The 21,488-nt window shown below is 50.1% G+C and overlaps 2 long non-coding RNA genes across 2 annotated transcripts; one reads left to right on the top strand and one right to left on the bottom strand.

Annotated features, from left to right (window-relative positions):
- Positions 1–1,412: 1,412 nt before the first annotated feature.
- On the bottom strand, positions 1,413–8,925 carry LOC309847943. Its single transcript, XR_014302733.1, has 3 exons — positions 8,790–8,925; positions 7,989–8,111; positions 1,413–1,579 (listed from the first exon to the last, which is right to left on the bottom strand). It is a non-coding gene; the product is annotated as an uncharacterized lncRNA (long non-coding RNA).
- A 1,704-nt stretch (positions 8,926–10,629) lies between these two features.
- Positions 10,630–12,540, top strand: LOC309847944. The gene is made up of 2 exons (XR_014302734.1): positions 10,630–10,868; positions 10,952–12,540. It is a non-coding gene; the product is annotated as an uncharacterized lncRNA (long non-coding RNA).
- The last annotated feature ends 8,948 nt before the right edge of the window (positions 12,541–21,488 follow it).

Here is a 21,488-nt window from a genome sequence, read left to right as displayed (position 1 = left end):
CGTGAGACCCAGTTGCCCAATGCACCGTTTATTTTTTTCTCGGTGGGTGAATGTGTATGCCCCCATTCTCCAGCTCTTGCCTCTTTTGTTCTTTGGGGTGTGCTTTGTTGCTGAGACACCCCCAGTCCTCACTTCAGCAGGGGCTAGGCTCCCTGGCTTTTTTGGGTGATTGGATGACACAATAGCTCCTTGCAACAGACACCCAGATGGATGTTCCCGGAGCATGGAGTCCCTCAGAGCGCGGAAGGACGACCTCTGTGAAGATATTGAGCGCAGCAGGGACCATTAGTCACCAAGGATCGTTTGACATTTTGAAATGAACTCACGGGCTCTCATAAATAAGCCCAGACCCTGAATCACGCCTGGGGCAGCGTGGCCGTGGCTGGGGGTTGGGAGGTCCCCGTGTTTCTGCGTCAAGTGCCGTAGGATGCAGTGTATAATGTCTAAATGCGTGTCAAGTGAGCAGCGCGAGAGAAGGGGTCCTCGCTTGTCTCCCCGAGGCCTACTGTTGGGAGCCACAGTTCCTGCTGGGCGGGTGGATGGTTTCAGTTACTGTCCACACTGGTGACAAGCCTCTCCTCGCTGCTGTGCATGAACTTACCCTCAAGCCTTGGGCCTGGGCCACTTGGGGCCCATTTGGTTGCCCTTTCTTGACCCGGAAGGTGCACCGGCCAGAAAAGCTTTTCCTTCATGTTGAGACCCTACTGCACAACAGAGCCTCCTCGAGCCTCTCTGCCTCTCTGAGAAATAAGCATTTCATACAGCTTTTCACTCTTCCCTGTGAGTAATTAGCTAACACATTTTGAAGGCTTCTGGGGGGTGAGGCATCGTTCAGTTCTTGTGTGAATTACTGTATCCTCACTTAACCCTGTGAAGGGGGCAGTTATGGTTTCCTTGCTGCATGCACAGATGAGAAACCAGAGGGACACCTCCCAAAGCTTGCTGCTCAGTGTGACCTGCCCAGGGACATCCAATGAGCCAGTATGACCAGATCCAGCCCGGCAACCTCTGCATGATCCCGCCTCCCAGGGAGTGCAAGGGAACCAGGCTCCTTGTGGGTACAAATCGAAAAAGGAAAGAAATCCAAAAGTACCTGACTCCTGGAAAGCTCTGGGGTGGGTTTCCCCCGAGGGCCTGGAAAAGTCCAGCAGCAGGGCATTTCTGGGCCATGTGGCTATGGGACATTCCAGTACATCCATGGTGACCTGGGGCCTTTGCCAACCCGGGGTTCTTGAGTGACTTAAAAGAATTGTTGATGAAGAATTTATCATGAGGTCACATGTTCTTTCTGACATTCAGGAGCGTCCTCTCTGGGAGAAAGCTGCCCTGTGCCCAGCTGGCCGTGCCCAGCACGTGTTTGGTGACCCTGCAGAAGCTGTCTGAAGAAATGAACAGACGATGCCCGACACTCGGAGTTCACACAGTGCTTTCTTTCACAATTCGTGTCTCTCTCTGTAACATGGCAGCAGTGCCATAGACCCATTATAGAGATTAGAAAGCAGCAGGCTAGGGCGGCCAGATGTACTGCTTGGTGGCTCGGCCGGGACTCAGATCACACATTCAAAATCGGATTTATCAACTAAAAAAAAAAAACAGAAAAGGAAGAGAGACGCCAGTGGGATTTGAGGATGACCACGCCCGGGTGTCTCAAGGATTTCTCTCCTGCCGGGTCTTGTGGACTTCCTGGTAATATACAAGCCCCTCCCCGCCCTCCTCCCAGCCCTTGGTGCTGATGAATCAACAGGGTGATTTATAGTCATTCGCCTTGGACAATGAGGGCAGCGTGACGGCTGGACTCATCAGCAGGCCTAGGTGAGAGTGGGTTTCTGGGTTCCCATTTCAAGGAACGTAGATCCTTCCAGGTTGGATGACGATTTAGGATAAATTTTCTTTGCAGTACTTAGATCCAGGACAGGGATATAGAACTCACTGAACCTCCTTACTAAAGATTGAGGAAAGTGGGGAGGAGAGGTGACCTGCCAGACACGGGATCATCTTGGTCCCATTCAGCCCAGGGGAGCCCAGGGCAGTGAGAAGCCTCCTTCAGAGAGGCAGCCACCCCTGCCTGCCCTTGTTAAGAATCTTAGAGTTCTTCTGTGGGTTATTTTGCCGCCCTCCCCCCCACAATGGCTGTATCTCCTTGGCCTCTACCCTTTCTCTAGCACCCACTAGCCTGGACAGAAAGTTGGTCCTAACCAAGCGGCCTATAAGACATTCCTTGGACAAAGAGCTTCAGGGCAAACCTTTGAGGCTTCCTTTGCTGACTTGCCGATGAGGATGAAGAAAGGTGGAATGGGCTTCTCCGAGGTCACACAGAGCCAAGCTGGAAACCCCGATTTTCCATTATGAGCCCAAAGTCTTTCTGCCCCAGCCCTGAGAAGTCAGTCTCCTGCTTAACTCCTACAGCCCGTGGTGTCTTTCAGATTCATATCCCTGAGAGCATATTCATTTGCCAGGAATTCTTACCTTTTTTCAAACTCATAAATACATGTCTCCCCAACGGAACTCTATGCCCTTTGAACCAACTCAATAGGTTATAAAGCAAGCAAGCAAGCAAACAAAAACAATGCAAGCAGGGAAAGAAAAAAGGTGCATCTTGGCCTGGGTAGGACATTATCCTTAAACCTCTGGATGCCTCCTGTCTACCCAGTTACCCCCCAACTCCAACAGGTAGTGGCAGCTCCATGGTAGGGTTTCTGTTTCCAGAAATTAAAATTTTTATTAAGAAGATCACAAGGAAGAAAAAGTATGTGGACAGGACAGCACTGTATTTATTGGACAAAATTTGCACGTAAGTGGACTGCGCAGCCCAAGCCTGTGCGGTTCAGTGTCAACGAGGGTCATGCACAGAGAAGGGAAACTGTTGTGGGTGTGTTTCATGTTTCACCCAGTTCAGTAACTGTCCTCGATACTCAAATTGTCCCATATTTGACCAAGTCTACTTGGCTCCTGTGTCTTTGATAGTTTCTTTCCCATCACCCAGGACAAGATATTCTAGGCTCATCTTGTACAATTCGCCCAGACATTTCTCCTTGAGACACTGGTTTCTTTTGGTGGGAAGTGATACACTGCTCTCAAAATTTGGTTACTGAAAACAGCTGAAAAGGTTACTTTGTGTGTGTGTGTGCTCATTCCACGCCACCCCTCTCTCCTCTTCCTGTAGGAGCATTAATACATTCGATACTCTCTTTTATACCCGTCATGCAGCCTTCCTTTAACGAGCGCGGCGGGCACACACACACACACACAGACCACATACTGTCATTTTGGTTGTCTAAACTTCATTCTCTAGTAGTTTCCTAAGCAAGGGCTATGGAACTCCTATTCCCTCAATTTTGCATGTTGTTGTTGTAATTTTTTTTTTAAGATTTTATTTATTTGACAGACAGAGGTCACATGTAGGCAGAGAGAGAGAGGAGGAAGCAGGCTCCCCACTGAGCAGAGAGCCCGATGTGGGGCTCGATCCCAGGACTCTGGGATCATGACCTGAGCCGAAGGCAGAGGCTTTAACCCACTGAGCCAGCCAGGCGCCCCCATTTACTCATTTCTGATGTGTATGTTACTGCGGTCACGTGGGCCTGCCCAGCAGCCGGGAAGCTTTCCAAAGCAAGGCTCAGTCTCCACCCGCCGTCCTCTGCGTATCAGCAAATGCGCCCAGGCTCTGAACGCCCACTTTGCCTACCTGAGTGTCTGCTCTGCGTGGGATCTCTGTCCACTAAGTGTTCAGTCTCGTGTTAGCTCTCAGATGCCTTTCATAACTTTTACAGCTAATTCAGCTTTTCTAGTTGGCCTTGGTGAAGGAGTTGGTCTGATTTACCTGGTTTGTCACTAATGGCAGTGGAAATCGCCAGTCACTACCTGTTGATGAAGACCAGTGAGCGGGTCAGGTATTGCTGCTAACGGAGTTGTCGGAATCCCCAAGCTCTTGTGAACCAACAGCGTCTGGGAAGGTGACTCATAGACCCAGCATGTGGCATGCCGAGGGCCATGTGTGTGACAGCCAGCCCTGTGAGCTGGACAGATTGCCGAGCTGTCTGAGTAAACAGAATCCAGAAGGGCACCTGAGGTGGCCTGTGCCATGCTGAGCAGATTTGGGATCAGTGCCCAGGGCCCAGGGCCATTGGGGCCTACCTAGCTTCTACAGGTCAACACGAAAATAGGCTCTTTGTTCCACTTTCACAAAGATGGACACAACAAGTACTCAGTGCTGGTTCAACAGTCTGTGGTTAAAAAACTGGAGTCTGAGCCAAAGGTCAGCGTCGGCGCATCCTTGCCAGGGGCTGAGGAAAGGCGAGACAAGGCATTCCTGGAACTAGTGCGTAGTCTTCTTATGGATCTGAACCAAACTGGCGTGTGGAGGGGGGTCGGGTGGGCTCAGTGGGGCTCTGCATAACCTTCACTGGCAAGGGCACAGTGTGGGGCCAGAGTTTCCACACTGCCCAATGCCATCTTCTCAGTGTTGTGGGCTGAAATACATCCTCCTGAATTCACACGTTGGAAGTCCTGATCCCCAGTACCTCGGACTGTAACTGTATTTGGGGAGAGGGCTTTTAAAGATATCCTTATGTTAAATGAGGTTGTGCATGTGGTCCGTGATCCAGCAGGACCTGGTGGCCTGACTCGAGGAGGGAGAGAGAGCAGAGGCGAGCACGCACAGAGAGAAGGCCGCGTGAGGACGCAGCTAGGAGGTGGCCATGCGCACGCCCAGGAGAGAGGCCTCAGGAGAGTTGAACCGGCCAACACCTTGAGCTCTGACTTGCCGCTTCTCAGACTGTAAGTAGATCTATTCCTGGGGTGTGACCCACCTTCCTTGCCGTCTGTGGTGCTTTGTTCTTGGCAGCCCGGGCACACAAATACACCTAGGGTGCCGTCAGACACTCTCAGGCGACAGAGGTGATGGTACCAGGCGACAGAGGTTCCCTGTCCTCCCAGGGCATGCCCCCAGCCCCACCTGGTCCTGCGGTTTCCAGCTTTTGAAAAATCCCTTCCCGGGGCTTCCTTCGCTCCAGCAGAGTCTGCTCTGTTGGCCAGCTTACTCCATCCTCCTTCACCGGCCACCCACTTCCAAAGGAGAACATGCTGGCAGGTTTCTTCTCCGAAGACAGGGAGTCCAGATCTCTGGGGTTTCTGTCCTGAGGGTTGCTGCCACCGGAGTTTCTGGCTCTGCTGGAAGCACCAGCAGGACTTGGGATTGGATTTGCTCCCTGGTGGGGTTCCCACATCAGGGGGGGCCGGGACACCTTGCCACGTCATGGATTGCTGGTGACGTGCAGGAACTTATCATTCCTAAACCTCTTGCCCTGCTGTTTCTAGTTCTGTTCCTGGGAGCCAGGCGGGGCTCTCAGGGTCTGAAATGACCCCAACCAAGCTGTGGTTCTTGCCCTCATGGCATGACAGCCGGGGCCTAAGCTAGATGACCTGCAACCCACAGGTGAGCGAGGCCAGCAAGGACTTGGGAAGGCGGAGTGGGCGATGAGGCACTAGTTCACTCCTGGGTGATGAACTTGCCCGCCTGCCACTGCTCCGGGGTGGCGGTGGGGGGACAGCCTGTGCCTGTGCCCACGTGTGTATGTTCAAATCACATTTCCTTTTGTCCTGCAGGCAATGGCACATGCATGAAATTCACTTTTTACTTATTGACCACAAAGCACTAGAAACCAAGATTTCAGGCAGAAGGAAGGGCACCGGTAATGAACAGGTTCTGCTTAAACTCAGCTCCTAGTAAACATACAAGTGATAGGATACCTCCCACGCGTTCCCTCCCTTTGCTAGTCCTAAAACCTGAAAGACTGCTCCAGCAACAACCTTCATTCTAGATAATTCTGTATATCTAATTTGAACACCAAAGTGATAATTTTAAAATCTGAGTCATGTATAAACCTCTTTTTAAAAAGAGGAAACCTGGGTGGCTGAGTCAGTTAAGCGTCCGAGTTCGGCTCAGGTCATGATCTTGGGATCCTGGGATCCAGCCTCATGGTGGGCTCCCCACTCAGCAGACAGTCTGCTTCCCCCTCTGCTTCTCCCCAGCCCCCCCCCCTTTGCTCATGCTCTATCTCAAATAAATAAAATCTTTAAAAATAAATTAAAAAAGGAAACCAAAAGTCTAATGATCCTCTCAGGGATAACAAATTATTTCACCTATATTACTTAAATAACTATGAACACAACATTATTTAAGCTCTGTATGCTTAATAGCCCTTACCCAACGCTAACCAAGACCAGTATACAAATGAAAGGCACAAAGTCTCCACACCAGTGAAACTCACAGTAGCACGTTTTCTTGAACAGGATCCGCCATGTTATTTTCCTGAACCCAACACTGAATATCGTGTTTAGTGACACCACCTGTGTGGTGCGATGAAGCAGTTACTCCGTGTGTCTCCCCCACTGGAAAACCTGCAAACACCCCACTTGTACTTCTAGAACACTGTGATGTTGTTCATGAATGAGGTCCTCCTTTCCATTCTTTTAAACAATATTTTGTGGCTCTAAAATCTCTAGAAACTGGTATGAGATGATCTTTTCATATGCCCGTGGAACATGTTTACGTTGATTTTTAAGATTTTTGTTCAAAGGAAAATTGAAATTCTCATGGAGGGGTCAGGGACCTTCGGAATATATCTGGTGCTTCTCAGGGTGTTTGTAAACCCCAAGTCAATGGATTTGAGGTTCTGGCTTTCCTGTGAGCAGCTTTCCATCTGCTTCCCGCTGGTCTGCGTTTGTACCCCGCTACTCTAAGGCCCCGTGGGGCTGGGTCCCCAGAAGGTGCAAGGGCCTGGCTTGTTTTTATTTTTCCTTCCCTGGGTGGGGCCAGGTGCGCGTGATGTGTGCAGCGCAACCAAAACCAGAGCGCCGTCGAGCTGCCCGAGGGAATGCTGCCGGCTCCACTGGGGCTCCCCAGCTGTCTGGCGTGTCCCCAGGTCTCTGGGCTGGGGCTGGCCCAGGGAGGGGACTCTGCCACACAGCGGATCCTGGCTGGGGACTGGCTGCTGACCGCGCCTCCACCGGAGGAAAAAATAGCAGTTCGGTCCTTGGAAAAAACTAACGCCTCACACGACCGGAATAGCAACTGGAGACGTAGTTAAAAACAGAAACACCTGCCGCGGAATGGTGACAGGAAATGAAATTTCAGAAATGCCGTCCTGCAGCCCTCCAGGGAGGCAGCAGCCCCTCCCTCTGCTTTGGTCGCCCGCTGGGACCTGCCCCCACAGGGAAAGCCCCGCCCCCGTTCACCCGCGCCCCGCCCCGACCCCACCCCCCACCTCTGTGGACCAGCGGGGGCCAGGCGCTGAGGCAGGTGCAGGGGGCCCGCGGGGGTCCGCGGAGGGGGCCCGCCTGGTGCAGTGCAGCAGCATGTGCTGCGGTTGGCTGAGACCCCTGGCTCCCATGTCGGACCTCCTGGCTGGTAACAGAGTCAGGGAGAGCGGGTCATGGAGTGAAGGGGGCTGGGTGGCCCCCTGAGTCCCACCAGGCACAGCCTTCCTTAGGTGGACCCTACAGCTCCTGGCGGGTCCTTAAGACAGATGACGGCTCTTCAGAGGTCTCCTTGGGGCTTTTCGGGAAAGAGGAGGAGTGCTGTGTTCAGTCTGGGACAGGGTCTGCAAAGCGGGGTACACACATTCCAGAGGGTGTGGAAGATCCTCCGTGGGGTCCGGGAAAGGAGCCATGAGTCTGTTTAATGTTTGCCTTCGGGGAAAGAGAAAGCTGTGCAGCGTTATCAACATCAAATGCCTATGAACTCCGGCCCCTGACCCCTGAGGGTGGTGAGGGAGGGGAGCCCGAGGGAGAAGTGGGGCCTGCAGCTCGGGGCAGCCGCCGCGGGCACGCTGGAGGGAACGAGAGATTCGATTCTCTACACTCAAGTAAGCTAACTCGGAAAATGACAGGTGGCTTTAAGTCATCCTTGTAAGGGAACCTGGGACTGGAGAGGACCGTGATTTGGAAATCAGTGTGAGCGGCCCTTGGATGGCAGAGCTGACTTTTCTCACCTCCGCGGGAGCTTCTAGTGAGCCAGGTTATGAGGTCAAACCACAGAGCTTCCCGCAGATCTGACCAGGAGATGGCCGAACTGCTGGGACTTGACATCGGTAGACGCTGATGTCCACCGTGGCCTGACTCACCAGAGAAAAGTAAGACACGTACAAATACTGTTAATTTCATCTTGATTGCACACTTTACAATCTTTTTTGCGGATGTTTTTCCTTATATGGAAAATGTAATGTGTATGTAAATAGATACAACGCATAAAATAAGACAAATAGAACCCATGTGGAGGCGTGAACAGCGCTTTGTCCGCAGGTAAGGGGGGGGGCGGTTGCAGCGCAAACACTCAAGGATGGCTGATCTAGTTTTTCAAACTGGAGGTGCCTCAGAATTACCAGGAGGCTTGTTAAAACACAGGTCCCTGGGCCCACCTCCAGGGTTTCCGAGTCACTCCCTCTGGGGTGGGACTTGAGAGTCTGGGCTTCTAACAGGTCCCCCGGTGCTGTTGCTGCATCTGGGGACTGTGGGGTCTACAGGAGTGGGCCCAGCCCAAGGGGAAGCAGGCCGACGCTAGGCCAGGTCAGCCTGTCTCATGGTGAAGAGACAGGGGTCACCCTGAAGACCATGGAGAGCCACCTCCCAGCTGGCCACACGGCCTGGAAGTTTCCTGCAGGGACAGATCCTTTAGCCTGAAGCCTGGCTTTGCAACCATATCTGGAAAGGGGGGAGCTAGAAACAGCGCTAAGGGACCCTTAGCTGCCCGGTGCACAGGTGGGGGTTAAGGGGCTTAGAGCCCACCTACTTACCTCATCTGAGGACACAGGGCTTGGAACTCTCAGGCTGTGATGTTGCAGAGATTTGATGGCATCTCTGCAGGGACACTCTAGCTTTTGACCTCAAATCTTCAATAAGGTAAACTTTGTGCAACGAGACAAAAATATCTTATTTTTCCACTCTCTTGCTGCCTCTGAGAAGGGTGGTACTGGAGGAGGAACTGAACTACCCCTGGGGGAAGGGGCGGGGGCAGGAGCTGGGTGGGGTGGTCTGCTGGGGGGCGGGCAGGAGGAGGAAGCTGTGGTCAGCACTGGGGGGACTTGAGAAGGAAGCTGTGAGCAGTGTGTGTGTGTGGTGGGGGTGGGGGAGTAGTTCAGGCCTCACACTGCTCCCCTGTCCCTTGCACTCATAGCAAGTGGGGCAAAGATGGGGCTGAGTCCGGCATCTCTCATCCGGTGGCAAAGGCCTGGTGCGGAGGTCTGGGCCCTGGCTCAGGGTGGTGGTTTTTCCCCATCCCCCTCTGCTCTGGGCTCCCTCCCACAAATACACAAATAGTCACAGCCAACTTCTTTTCTTTTCTTTCTTCCTTTCCTTCCTTCCTTCCTTCCTTCCTTCCTTCCTTCCTTCCTTCCTTCCTTTCTTTCTTTTCTTTCTTTCAGCATTTTTCCAGGGAGTCTCTTGAAAACCAGAAGCAGTAACACACCAAGGGATGTAGTTCTGATGGCAGGATTTCAAGCTCAGGCTAGGAGGTAAAGAGTCAGTGTCCCTTATAAACGGGGCCCCCATCACATCCATCCCTGGGCCGTGTGCTTCAGAGGGAAGGCCTGCTGTCAGGTCGTTTTTCTGCACCTGCCTACCCTGGCTGCCAATGAAGAATATTAGAATTCCAGCCCGTGGCATGTAGCCTGCAGGGAGCAGCCGAGCCCCCAGTGTGGCCAGGCACAGGCGCTGGCCTGCTAGCCGGCTAGGGTAGGGGCTGGGGTTGGGTGAGGGGGCCTGCGCTCCTTCCTTCCTCAGAACTCCTCATGGGGTCCAGGGTTTGTCCTTGGGGGTAATTATGGAGCCTCCTTTACCCACAGCATAGTTGCCTATGAGAAGCCAGTGAGAACAGTGTGGGTTCTCAAGACTGGGGTCCAAATCCTTACTGCCAGCCGCTGGCCTTGAGCCATGGGTGATGAGGGCGCCCACTGTGGATGGAACCAGGGATGCGGCGAATGTGTGCAGAGTGCCAGGCCCTTGGGGTGCTCCCCTGCAACCTCATTATGGCAGGCGAGAATTCTACCACTGAACCACCAATGCTGCAACCTCATTATGGACTGCTTCAATAGGACTACATTTGAAAAGCCCTTGTGGTTTACTGCACTGAAAGCTAAACTTGGAGAACTTATCCCGGGTTCCCCGGGTACATGAAGGTGAGAGACATTAACTCATTCATTCACGCACACGGAAATCCTGAGTGCTGAGTGCAGCTCAGACAATGAACTAGTAAGTATATAAGAACAAAGAACAGTAAAGACCCCTCTGGGAGGGGTGCCTGGGCGGCTCAGTCGGTTAAGCATCTGCCTTCGGTGGTTCAGACCATGATCTCAGGGTCCTGGGATGGAGCCCGAGTCAGGCTCCCTGCTCAGTGGGGAGGCTGCTTCTCCCTCTCCTCCCCTCCCTGCTGCCCGTCCCCCACTTGCTTTCCCTCTCTCTCTCAAATAAATGAATAAAATCTTAAAAAAACAAACAAAAAAGCTTGTCTGGGAAGGGTTTTCATGCTGAAGGGCTTTGAGGCTCGGGGTGGGTCTCCCTGGAGACTGTGCTGCTGGGGGAGGCAGGGAGAGGGAGGTAAGGGCTGGGCGGGCACAGCCAGTAGATGGAAGCCCATGTCCACCCCCAGGCAAAGCAGCAGAAGAATCACAAAGCGGCTGCCTTGCCTAAGGGCTCACAGTGAGACAAAGGAGAGGCTGAGGCTGGAGGGGTCTGGGTCCAGGCAAGGCTCCTGGTCCCTACGAGAGTCCTTTTCTGCTCACCTTACCTTCTAGAGGCAACCTGCTGTGCCAAAGGCCACCGAGTCAGGGCTTTGGACTCAGACCTGGAAGCAGATCCTGCCCTCCTGCTTTGTGTTGGTAAGGTCATTTGAGTGCTCTGAGCCTCAGTTTTTCCATCTGTACAATGGTGCTAATTCTATCTCCTTATTCACTCCACTCAGGAGAACCAGGTGAGATCATAAGAAGTGCTTTGAGGACAATAGTGCCTTATACTTGATACCTACTGTGTCTACAGCGATAGCCTCCTCCCCAAAGGGGCTTTTATATTTTAAAAACAGAAAATCCATAAGGGAACCCCTCAAATGTCACCGCAACATGGAGGAATCTGACCTTTCATCCTCATTTACGGAGGCGAGCGAGGCAAGGACCCCCACAGATGGATGGCGTGAGAGGAAAAGCTGAATTCGGGTGCAGCTGTGCGCGGTGCGGGGTGGACGCGGCCGGCTCCCCCTCAGCTGGTCGACCGACACCGGCGTTAAGGCCCGAGAAGCTCCAGCCAATGTCCCGGGTTCAGTGGCTGCACAGCTGGCCAGTGGGCAGCTGCTTCCATCGAGATGGACCCAGGGGACGGCATCGAGACAGCAAGGGCCACCTGTCTGCCCCCTGCCTCCCTGCCTGGGGCACTGGCTGGTCTCCTGGGCTCTCCCCACCTCGTGCTTTCATCTGAGCCTTCACCTGGCCACGCAGAGCTACCGACCCAGGACCTCTGAGAGCAGAGGTCTGGCCCTCTGCCTGCTTTTGCATGGCCTGTGAGCGGAGAAGAGTTTTCACACACCGAAATGGTGTGAAATTCTTAAAAAAAAAAAAAAAAGGTAATATTTTGTGACATGTGACAGTCACACAATTCAAATGTCAGTGTCCATAAAATAGGGCCTTGTTCCCTCGTTGTGTAGTCTTCGGCCGCTTTGACGCTACAGGCAGGGCTGGAGGAGGGGCGACAGAGGACAGATGGCCCGAAAACCTGAACTACCTATTATCTGGTGCTTTGCAGAGAAAGTGTGCCGATCCCCGACTTAGATCCCTCCTTCCAGGGGCATTTGAACTTTAATGGACTCTCCTGTCTTAAGCAGCAGAGATGAAGTCCTTCATGGCTGACTCTAGACGCCTATCCCTGGCAAGTGGCTCCCTCCGGCTGACTGGGCCAGGAGAAGGTGTGGGGAAAATTAGAGCCGAGGAACAAAGGGCCCCCAGGTTGTGAAAGAGCAGACTGGAGTTTCTAATTCTGGCTTCCACTAACTAATAATTATGTGATCTGAGCGAAACGGCTCCTCCCTTCCTGGTGCTTTTCTCACCCATTCAGAATCTGCCCTCTTGGCCTCAAACGGGGAGATAATAGCTGTGAAATGCTTTGTGATTTAAAGCATCACTCAAATGCAAAGATCAGCCAGGCTCTGGAATCCTGATAAGGTACAGGGCTTCCTCTCCAGGCGCAGGGAGCAGAAGGGACCGCGAGTGTCAGCGTGTCGCAGTGCCCTTCTCCTCCATCCCGAGTCAAGATGCTTGGCTTGGCAACAAGACTGGTAGATCCGTGGCATCTGTGCCGTTGACGTTCAGTCATTCCCAAGCCACCCGGAAGGTCCCCGGCTGTCCACTTGTCATTTTGCTGAGACCCAGAACCGAGTTACTGGGTTGCTGCTTACTGAGTGAATCTAGCGGACGGGACAAGCAGCCTCATCCCAGGACGGCTCCCTCTTCTCTTGTTAGAGCAGATGTAATAACTAATAAAGTGATTTAAAACTTCCTTTATAAATAACGGCTCTGAACTCCTGACACAGGCCCTCTCAAAAGTCTGGGGGAGGAGCTCCCTAGGAGTGCGGTGGGTCCACAGTAAATCATTTCCATGCAATCAGGAGACTCTGGCCTGAGGCGGCCCTGTCCAGAGTCTGTCCAACGTGCCTTTAAGAAAAACTCCAGGAAGTGGCTTCCTTTTATGGCAGTCCCAGTTTCCGGTTCCTAGAAATAGCTGATTCCAACAGCACCTGATGATCACAAGTCCCAGGTCACCTGAGGGGGCCCGAGGCCAGGAATGGATGACAGCCACATTTTATTTGGACACCAGGCCATGCCCCGCAGCGGCCCTGGCGCGCACAACAGAACGTGCAGTTAGTGTGTTCGTTTCCATTTGGCTAACAGACACGTGTGCTCTTAAAAATGCAGACCCACACGGGAGCCCAGGCCGAAGACAGTGGTGACAAATGGAATCACCTGGGTTTTCTTGTTTGTAATAACTAGCCCAGGCCGGTGGTGTGAGTTGGCCAGTTGTGTGCTATTTTAAACCCTTCCTGCTCTTTTTCTCATTTGTGCCAAGGGCGCACAAAGCTGCCTAGAAGGAAGGAATTCAATCAGCATTAGAAGAATGCACTGAAGTTCTGTTTCCTAAGCCCCAGGGGAGATGTGAGTGGGAGAGGAGGACCCGGCAAGCCGAGGACAGAGTCCTTCCTGTGTGTCTGTTTCTCCAGGCCAGCCACCAGCTGATGAAGGCTGGTGGGAGGTTGTCTGGTAGCAAGGAGAGGCCTGGGAAAGAGTGGGGACCAGGAGGGGGTGGAAACATTTCCGGAGGCTTCATCCTGGCCCAGAGTTTCTATCTGCCGCCCCCAGAGTCCCATTCTTCTGCCTGGCCAGGTCCAACTGGTTCTGGTGGAAAGGGCTGCAGGCAGGACTAGTCGTCACCCTGTCCTTACCCTGGTCCTTACCCCCACCCAAGGCCAGAAGCCTTATGGAGCCATATTGTCTTTCTGGCGCCCTCTAGTCAAGTGCCTGGCTGCTGGACTGAAGGTCACCTTTTTCTCTGATCTCCCTCTCTGGTCAGTCTCAGAATTAACACATTTTTGTCCTCTCCCCAGTCTCCTTGCCTTTTCTGAAATGATATGCAAATCCCCCTTTACACTTGGGAGTGTCGGGGACGGTTCCGTGGGGTGCGACACCTCCGTGTGGCCGTCCTACCGCTTGGGTTCACTGTGGAAGCTGGAGACACCACTGGCCCGCCTCCCAGTCCCAACAGTGCGGTTCCTTCGCCCCGTACTGATGTGCGAGTGAGTGGGGCTAGCAGTCCTTCCCTGGCCCAGCTCCTCCTGAGGCCTCAGGGGGTCAAACCACATCATTGTGGGAATGATGGGAGGGGAGGCAGCGATGTAGGATTAATTCCATCTTAAAAGAGGCACCACACAGCTTTGTATCTGCTAAGGGGGTCAGGCTGGCCTTGCGGATAATAGGTGAGAGTGTGTGAACCCCTGGTGTGGTGCCCACAGGCACTGGAAGAAGATACACGGATGCCAGCAGCATCTGATGATTATGAACACCATGGAATAGACAGGTACTTTCTATGGATGAAGTACTTTACACCCAAGGGAATTTTGGGACCATAACTAATATAATCTATGATTTCAGAGACCTTTAAATGCTGAAAAGTTTTGAGAAAAGGTAGGTCCCAGGTTGGCCCCCCCCGGGAGGTTGTGCCGACCCAACGGCCAGCATGGGCTCAGCTTCCCCAGTCTGTTCTGGGATCAGCTTCTCCTGGGGTTCAGTTCTGCAACCTCACCGAGACTCGTTGCCCCCTTATCTGCAAAATGGCGGAACTGCCCTACTTCACAGGATTGGCAGAGGCGTCAAACGCAATGACAGAAGGAACTCCTCCTGGAATGAAGTCATCAAGAGAAGGTGAGGCACTGGGGAGACCAGAAGCCCCGAAGTCTGGAGACCCGAGTTGGAGAGAGAGTCTTTCCTTGCCTCGGGCTTCCTGTGCCCTGCTGTACTCTGTTGGCATCTCCCCCATTTGTGCCATCTTTCCTGATCAAAATAGACTGTTACTCAAGTCCAGAGCTTTTCGTTCCTCTTTTGTGTTCAGAAGCAACGGCGGCCCGGCCGCCTATGAAGCCCCTGTAGAGCCTGACCACGGGGAAATCCATTTGCTGATGCCCAAGAGAAGGGGCTCCCAGAAACCCAAGGAAAATCATCTGTTGTGAAGCTGGAGGATTTCTTCTCATGACACCGTTTTATAGACAGGGAGCACACGAAGGGTTCCTAAAGATCTCGAGTCCACCTGCCTCGAACAAACGCACCAACCCCAGGGGTATGTGGTATGTGAGAAACACGCACTAAGGCGCATCGATTTCACTCTCATATGATCTCCCTGATATGAGGAAGTGGAGATGCAACATGGGGGGTTAAGGGGGTAGGAGAAGAATCAATGAAACAAGATGGGACTGGGAGGAAGACAAACCATGTGACTCTTAATCTCACAAAACAAACTGAGGATTGCTGGGGGGAGGGGGGTTGGGAGGAGGGGGTGGGGTTATGGACATTGGGGAGGGTATGTGCTATGGTGAGTGCTGTGAAGTGTGTAAACCTGGTGATTCACAGACCTGTACCCCTGGGGATAAAAATACATGTTTATTAAAACAAAAATTTAAAAAAAGTAGTACATGTGGGGAGTTAAGTCATTTTAATATCAAATATGGATGTTTCAGAAAATGCAAATAGCTCACTGATCAAGATTAAATGCAAGGCTTCAAAGTAGTTTTGGGCTTGCAGCTTAAAGCAGACATCCACTTTGAGTCTACTTTGCCTCGGTGACCCTAGACATCATTCTGGCAGAAGGGACTAAGGAGTCACACTTAGGGATCTTTTTCCATCTTTTGATGGAAGACAGTGAACGAAGAACATCTTACAAAGTAAGATAGCGGCCCCCGACCCCTCCCAGGGCCTAGAAGTGATGGTCCTGAAGACCTCTGCTTCCTTCATGGAACCAGGGTCAAAGGCATAAGCCACAGAAAAATGAGACTTCTCAGAAAAGTGCAGATGTCCTAACTTCTCAAATAAAATGTTAGCACCCAGAATGTGGGTTTTTTTTAGGCTGCTTAGTCCTTCTTTGTTTGCTCCGTAAACAGCATAGTATCTTTGACCAAATAGATTTCAAGGGGACTTGATGCAGCTGCCAGCCTCGTGGACACCGATCCTAGGCGGCAGATGAAACCGAGGGAGGATCTGGTGAGCAGCAAAGCCGGGCGCTGGGGCACAGTGGTCTGCTGTCTGTCAGCGGAGAGATCTCGGAGTCCCCAGAAAGGCCGAGAGAAGGCTTCATAAAGAAGGGAGGCTGAGGCTTATCCCATTGGAAGGCAAACCGCTCAAGGGGAAGGAAGCAGTGATCAGCAGGGGTGAAGGGAGACCTCAGCGTGTGGCCTCACAGGTGCATTCACTGGAGATGGGCTTCTCCCCTGAAAAAGAGGGGGTCCTTCCCTTGCAGAGTTTAAGGATTAAAGGCAACTATCTAAATACTCGAGAGCATGCTTCACTCAAATACCCATAAATGGTGGCTGTTTTAACCATTTAAAAAGTTTTGTCACTTGCCCATAGAATGTCTAATACCTAGGACTTGCTCAGGTTGACTAAATGGCTAAATGAGGGCTTGGTCAGATGTTTATCTAAAGCAGTGGTTCTCCAGTGGAGCAATTTTGCCCATGTCTGAAGGCATTTTGGATTGCTGCTGCTGGGGGTGTGTGTGCGGACGTGTGTGTGTGTGTTTGTATGATTAACAAGTAGCTGGAGAGCAGGGATGTTTCTAAACATCCTGCAATACACAGGACAGCCCCCCCCCCCCGTGTTATTGCCCCAAATGTCAGTAGTGCTGAGGTGGAAAACAAGGGAGAAGCTGGGGTTCACCCACCCCGATGAGGGGAGAGAGGGAAGCAAATAGATTTACAATTCTGGGATCGGGCGGCAAATGAGAATTCCTGCAGATATCCTTGGGAGAGGAATCCTCTTCTCAATGAGGACAGCTTTAGCAGTCATAACATACAAGGTTAAGTCAGAGAAACTGGATTCTCACTTGATACTCAGAGATCAGTGGACTGACTTCAGCTCTTTGGTCAGACGTGAAATAGCTATAGACATGAGAGGGGCAGCATGGGAAAGCAGTGGGAGGTTGCAGTGGGGTCCAGCACACACACACACAAAGGGGGGGGGCATCACATACCAGTAATAGATGAGGCCCATCTCTCATTTTTAAAAAAAGATTTTCTTTTTAAGTAATCGCTCCACACAGTGTGGGGCTGGAACTCAAAACCCTGAGATCAAAAGTCGCACACTGTACTGACTGTGAGCTAGCCAGGCACCCCCCACTCCATTTTTTCCCCCTAGGATAAGGCAAACTACATTTAAGAGACTATAAAGCACTAAACAAAGGGAGGTTCCCATGATTAGGGAAAGACTAATCCCTCAGAAAGTCAACGAAGGTATCTGGCAGAACCAATATCTGTTCATCCTAGGGCCTTCGAGATGAAATTAATCTAAGTAAAAATCGTGACCCGAACACAGTTCTGGCCAATTTTTGACTTTTCAGTTGCTGGCAGAACACTTTGGTGCCCAATAAGAGTCCACACATCAATTCTGAAAATAAGAATTAGTGCTTAAGCCCAGCCCAGGTCCTTCCTGGTCACAACAGGAATACAAAGTAACCCTGTTGTATTAAGTGCTAGTGAAATCTTTGGTTGGCAAGCCCAGGAATTCTGGAACCAGAGTTCAATGGAAAATGCTCACATCTCAGTTGTATAATCTTTCTGAAGATGCTTTTGGATTTGGGGATTCTAGTTTTTACCTTAAGCTAGTTAAACTTTTAAGCCTCAGCTTTCCCCCCGCAAAATGGAAAGAAGGGTCCATGCCTGCACCCCTAGGGCTGCGGTAAAATGAAATAAGATTAACCACCTGAGTTCACTTTGTACTGACTGGGTCACCCAACTGAAGGTATTGTTTTAAAACCCGTGGGCTTTTTACTTTTGGTTTACATTGCTCTTTACCAGTACTTCCCGTTTTCCCAGAGCTGGGCTGGGTTTTAAGCAGCAGAATATGAGGGATACGACCCAGAAACGCCTATTAGTCCACCTCCCAGCACCTCTCGAGTTTTGTTCCTGGAGCTTCATGTCCTCCTCACAGGGAATCATTCCCACTTTACAGATAAAGAAAATGAGACTCCAAGTATACAGTCTGCAAAATATAGGATGAGATGCCCTCGGTAAGCCAGAAAAGAAGGGAGCTTGAATTGAAATGAAATCCAAAGCTGAAAAATAAGCTTTGTGGGCCCAGTCCAGAAGCAGCTTCCAGGATGAAATGACCAGGCACAGGACATGACTTAAAAATGAGGTGTTGTCTACAAGGTAGTATGCTCAGTTCCTGTCGGTGTTCTCCTTGGATTTCAAGGCCTCAGAGAGCCAGACTTGGAGTCCATTTGATTCTGTCTTTTACCTGGGAAGATATACCTAAGGGTGTCCAAGTAGTGGTGATGGAAGGGAAGGCAGAAGAACGTTATTCCTGGCAAAGTTAAAAGAAGTAGGGTCAAGGGCTGAAGGAGGTCACTGAAAGGGTTGAGGAAATGGAATAACAAAAGCAAGGTTGATCTATTAGTAAAGAAAGTAAAAGTGAAAGGGCCATTTCTGTAATCCTTGACCGTGATCTTTTGACCTGAAGCTGTATTTTCCAGAAAGCTGTAGGAATCACCTGCTCGGGAAGAGAAAACATAAAATATGATCCTGACTCCAGAGTCCTCACCGAAAGCTTCTAGGCCTGAGAATAAGATTGGTTTGGTTTTCGTGTGGATCAGGAGAAGCCACTGGGGTAGACCAGGAAAAGGAGATGCTGAGAGTGTGCTTCCTCAACTTCAGAATGAGACTGTGGTTCTCAGAATTGGAACCTCTGCCATGTACGGAAAAGACAATCTCGGAAGGTATGTCTAGCTCCTAGACAACTGGGACTTCCAGAATTAGAAAGAAACATCCTAAGCCGTACCACTGGTGACTTCACACGTGTGGAAAGAAGAATGTACTTTCCAAGAAGTACAAATTCGGTAACATATGGAATTTGAGCGGAGGAAAGCTCCACTGAATCCAAACCCCACCAAGAACCCATTCATAATCTGTTCTGACAGTAGTCAGATACAGAAAAGAAGTCCTCAGCTGAGGTAGTAGTACAGACTGTTTTAAGCAAGTAGCTTTAAGAGCGGCTTTCAGACACCCACACAATTATTTTCACACATACGCAATTCTTAAAATTATTTCCAGCAAGTTCTTGCAGACTCTACCAACATGGAAGAAATGAATTAGTCCATCTTTCCTGTTTTTCTCTGTGGTTTTAAAGTCTTACTTTCAGAAGACTTTTCTTCACAAGTGGTATTAACCATGTCTTAATAATTAATAGGCATGGCTATTTCTTATTAACTCTATTAATCATATTCTTCTGTCACCCAACAGTGAACCTCGAAGACTTTAAATAAAGGTCATTTACACATACATCATCAGCATTAGCAAAATCCACAAGCTACCAATCTTTTTTGAAATCTTATTTGTCTAGTTGTAAATCCGTCTTTAAAGTACAATGCCTGGTTTCCCGATTTCAGCACATTACATCTATGACTCAGGTAGTCCTGAAATCACTACTCCATTCAGGTCACTTGTTATGATGTCTTGGTAATTCCCCTAAAATTGCAGCAACAGAAAATGTCAAAAGTTCCACTGTTTGCTTTTGATCTTGGGAAATGTCATGGAAGATACGAGCCTTGGTGCTTTGAAAGGGAAATACCAACATTTATTTCCTGGTTTTAAATACTAATTATTGCATTCTTACAGTGCCAGAATCACATTTTAAAAGCCTTCTCATGTTTCAATTAGTAGAGGCTAACTACTGTTGACTTATCCAAGAGCATTCTAATTTAACAGCCCCTCCATCTGTCGCTGGGGCATAGGTCGGTCATACCTATATTTTGAGATTTTGTGCAGCCTTTAAGATGGTGAGACTGACCTTCCCCATCTTGATGTTCAATATTAATGTATGCAGTAAATTATGCATAACACTGCTAGAGACTTTGGGTAAACACTGAAATGCGCTGGTAGGCACTGAACAAAAATTTATATAATCTTTGGCCTTCCTTTCCCATTTCAAACTAGCAAGGTTCTTAGTACCAAGCCAGTTCTTTTCAGTTTTTTGTTGTATATTCAGCTGAATATCATAGGTCCTTCTTTTTTTTTTTTTTTTAAAGGATTTTATTTATTTGATAGACAGAGATCACAAGTAGGCAGAGAGGCAGGCAGAGGGAGAAGGAGAAGCAGGCTCCCTGCTGAGCAGAGAGCCCGATGTGAATGCGGGGCTCGATCCCAGGACCCTGAGATCATGACCTGAGCTGAAGGCAGAGACTTAACCCACTGAGCCACCCAGGGGCTCCTCATAGGTCCTTCTCAAGACTTTCATGTTTAATAAGTTATTTATGTAACTTAGAGAGATTTAAGATTTATAATTTTAAAACACAAAGGCATCAGGTTTCAACACCTCTGTCTTCCAGGAGACCTTTCCAGAACACCCAGAAGGGCTAGAGATCTATGGTTTCTCTTCAGCTGTTTTCCTCTTTGGCCTACCAATTCCCACCTCTCATTGGTGAACTCTACCTACTATTTAAAGTATCTAAATGTTTTTTTCTAAGGAAGGTCTCCTGCATTGGTGTATAAATGTTACCTTTAAAATGTAAAAGGAGATAAACATTAATACAAAAGGAGCATGGAAAATCCCAAGTGGGCAAGAATATTTAATTCTTTCATGTTTTCAATTATTTCTCATGGTCAGCTTGAAGATCCTTTAAAGGGAATAATTACTCTAAGATATCCAAGAAGGAAAGTATGGCAGTTGAAAGAAAACAGCTAGTCTCCTTTGGTTGGGGAGGGGCAGAGAGAACATCTTAAGCAGGCTCTCCATCTCCTGACCGAGATCATGACCTGAGCCAAAATCAAGAGTCAGACCCTTAACTGACTGAGCCACCCAGGCGCCCCAAGAAACCACCTATTCTTAATCTTTATTAAATGCAGTCTCAGTAGGTTTTTCAATGTCCCTTCCGAATTCATCAGTGCCCCACTGCCCAGTTACTCAATCACTATCAGGAAACGGGAGGGTATAGAATAGCCATCAAACAAGTTTACTGCAGCTGACTTCTGTTGTGGAAGTATACAGTCATGAAAAAGATGTTCACTATATAGTATAAACACCCCTAGTCTCGCTTATTTACAAAAAGTTTTGGAATGATAGAAGTAGAAATTTAAGCGGGACCGGGAATGGAGGGGTGGAGTTGGTACTATGTTGAGAACCCACCGTCTGGTTTTCATGCTAAGGGAGCCACTGATAAGAATAACTGGGGAGGGTATGTGTTATGGTGAGCGCTGGGTGTTAAGACTGATGAATCACAGACCTGTACCCATGAAACAAATATTACATATTAAGAAATAAATTTAAAAATTTTGAAGTGTAGGAACATGCCTGTACCTATTTTCAAAACCTGATTATTCTAGCCTTCTTTTTCCTTTTTAAAGACTTTATTTATTTGACAGATCACAAGTAGGCAGAGAGGCAGGCAGAGAGAGGAGGAAGCAGGCTCCCCGCAGAACAGAGAGCCCGATGTGGGGCTCGATCCCAGGGCCCTGGGATCATGACCTGAGCAGAAGGCAGAGGCTTAACCCACTGAGCCACTCAGGCGCCCCTAGCCCTCTTTATTCTTGATAAAAACCTGCTTTGCAATGGAATTCTTTCGTTAAGATCCAGTATAGAGAGATCAACGTGCCATCATACCTGAGCTACCAGCCAAACCAAGTGCTTTCAGCCCGGCACCAGCCCTCCGAGGCCGGGAAAATGGAAGATGATTACCTCTGCTATCCAACAGCTTGCTTTGCTCCA

Source organism: Mustela nivalis (assembly GCF_964662115.1).
Source record: "Mustela nivalis genome assembly, chromosome: 14".
NCBI lineage: Eukaryota > Metazoa > Chordata > Mammalia > Carnivora > Mustelidae > Mustela > Mustela nivalis.
Note: the sequence above shows the minus strand (reverse complement) of the source record. Positions and strands in the feature narration are given on the sequence as shown.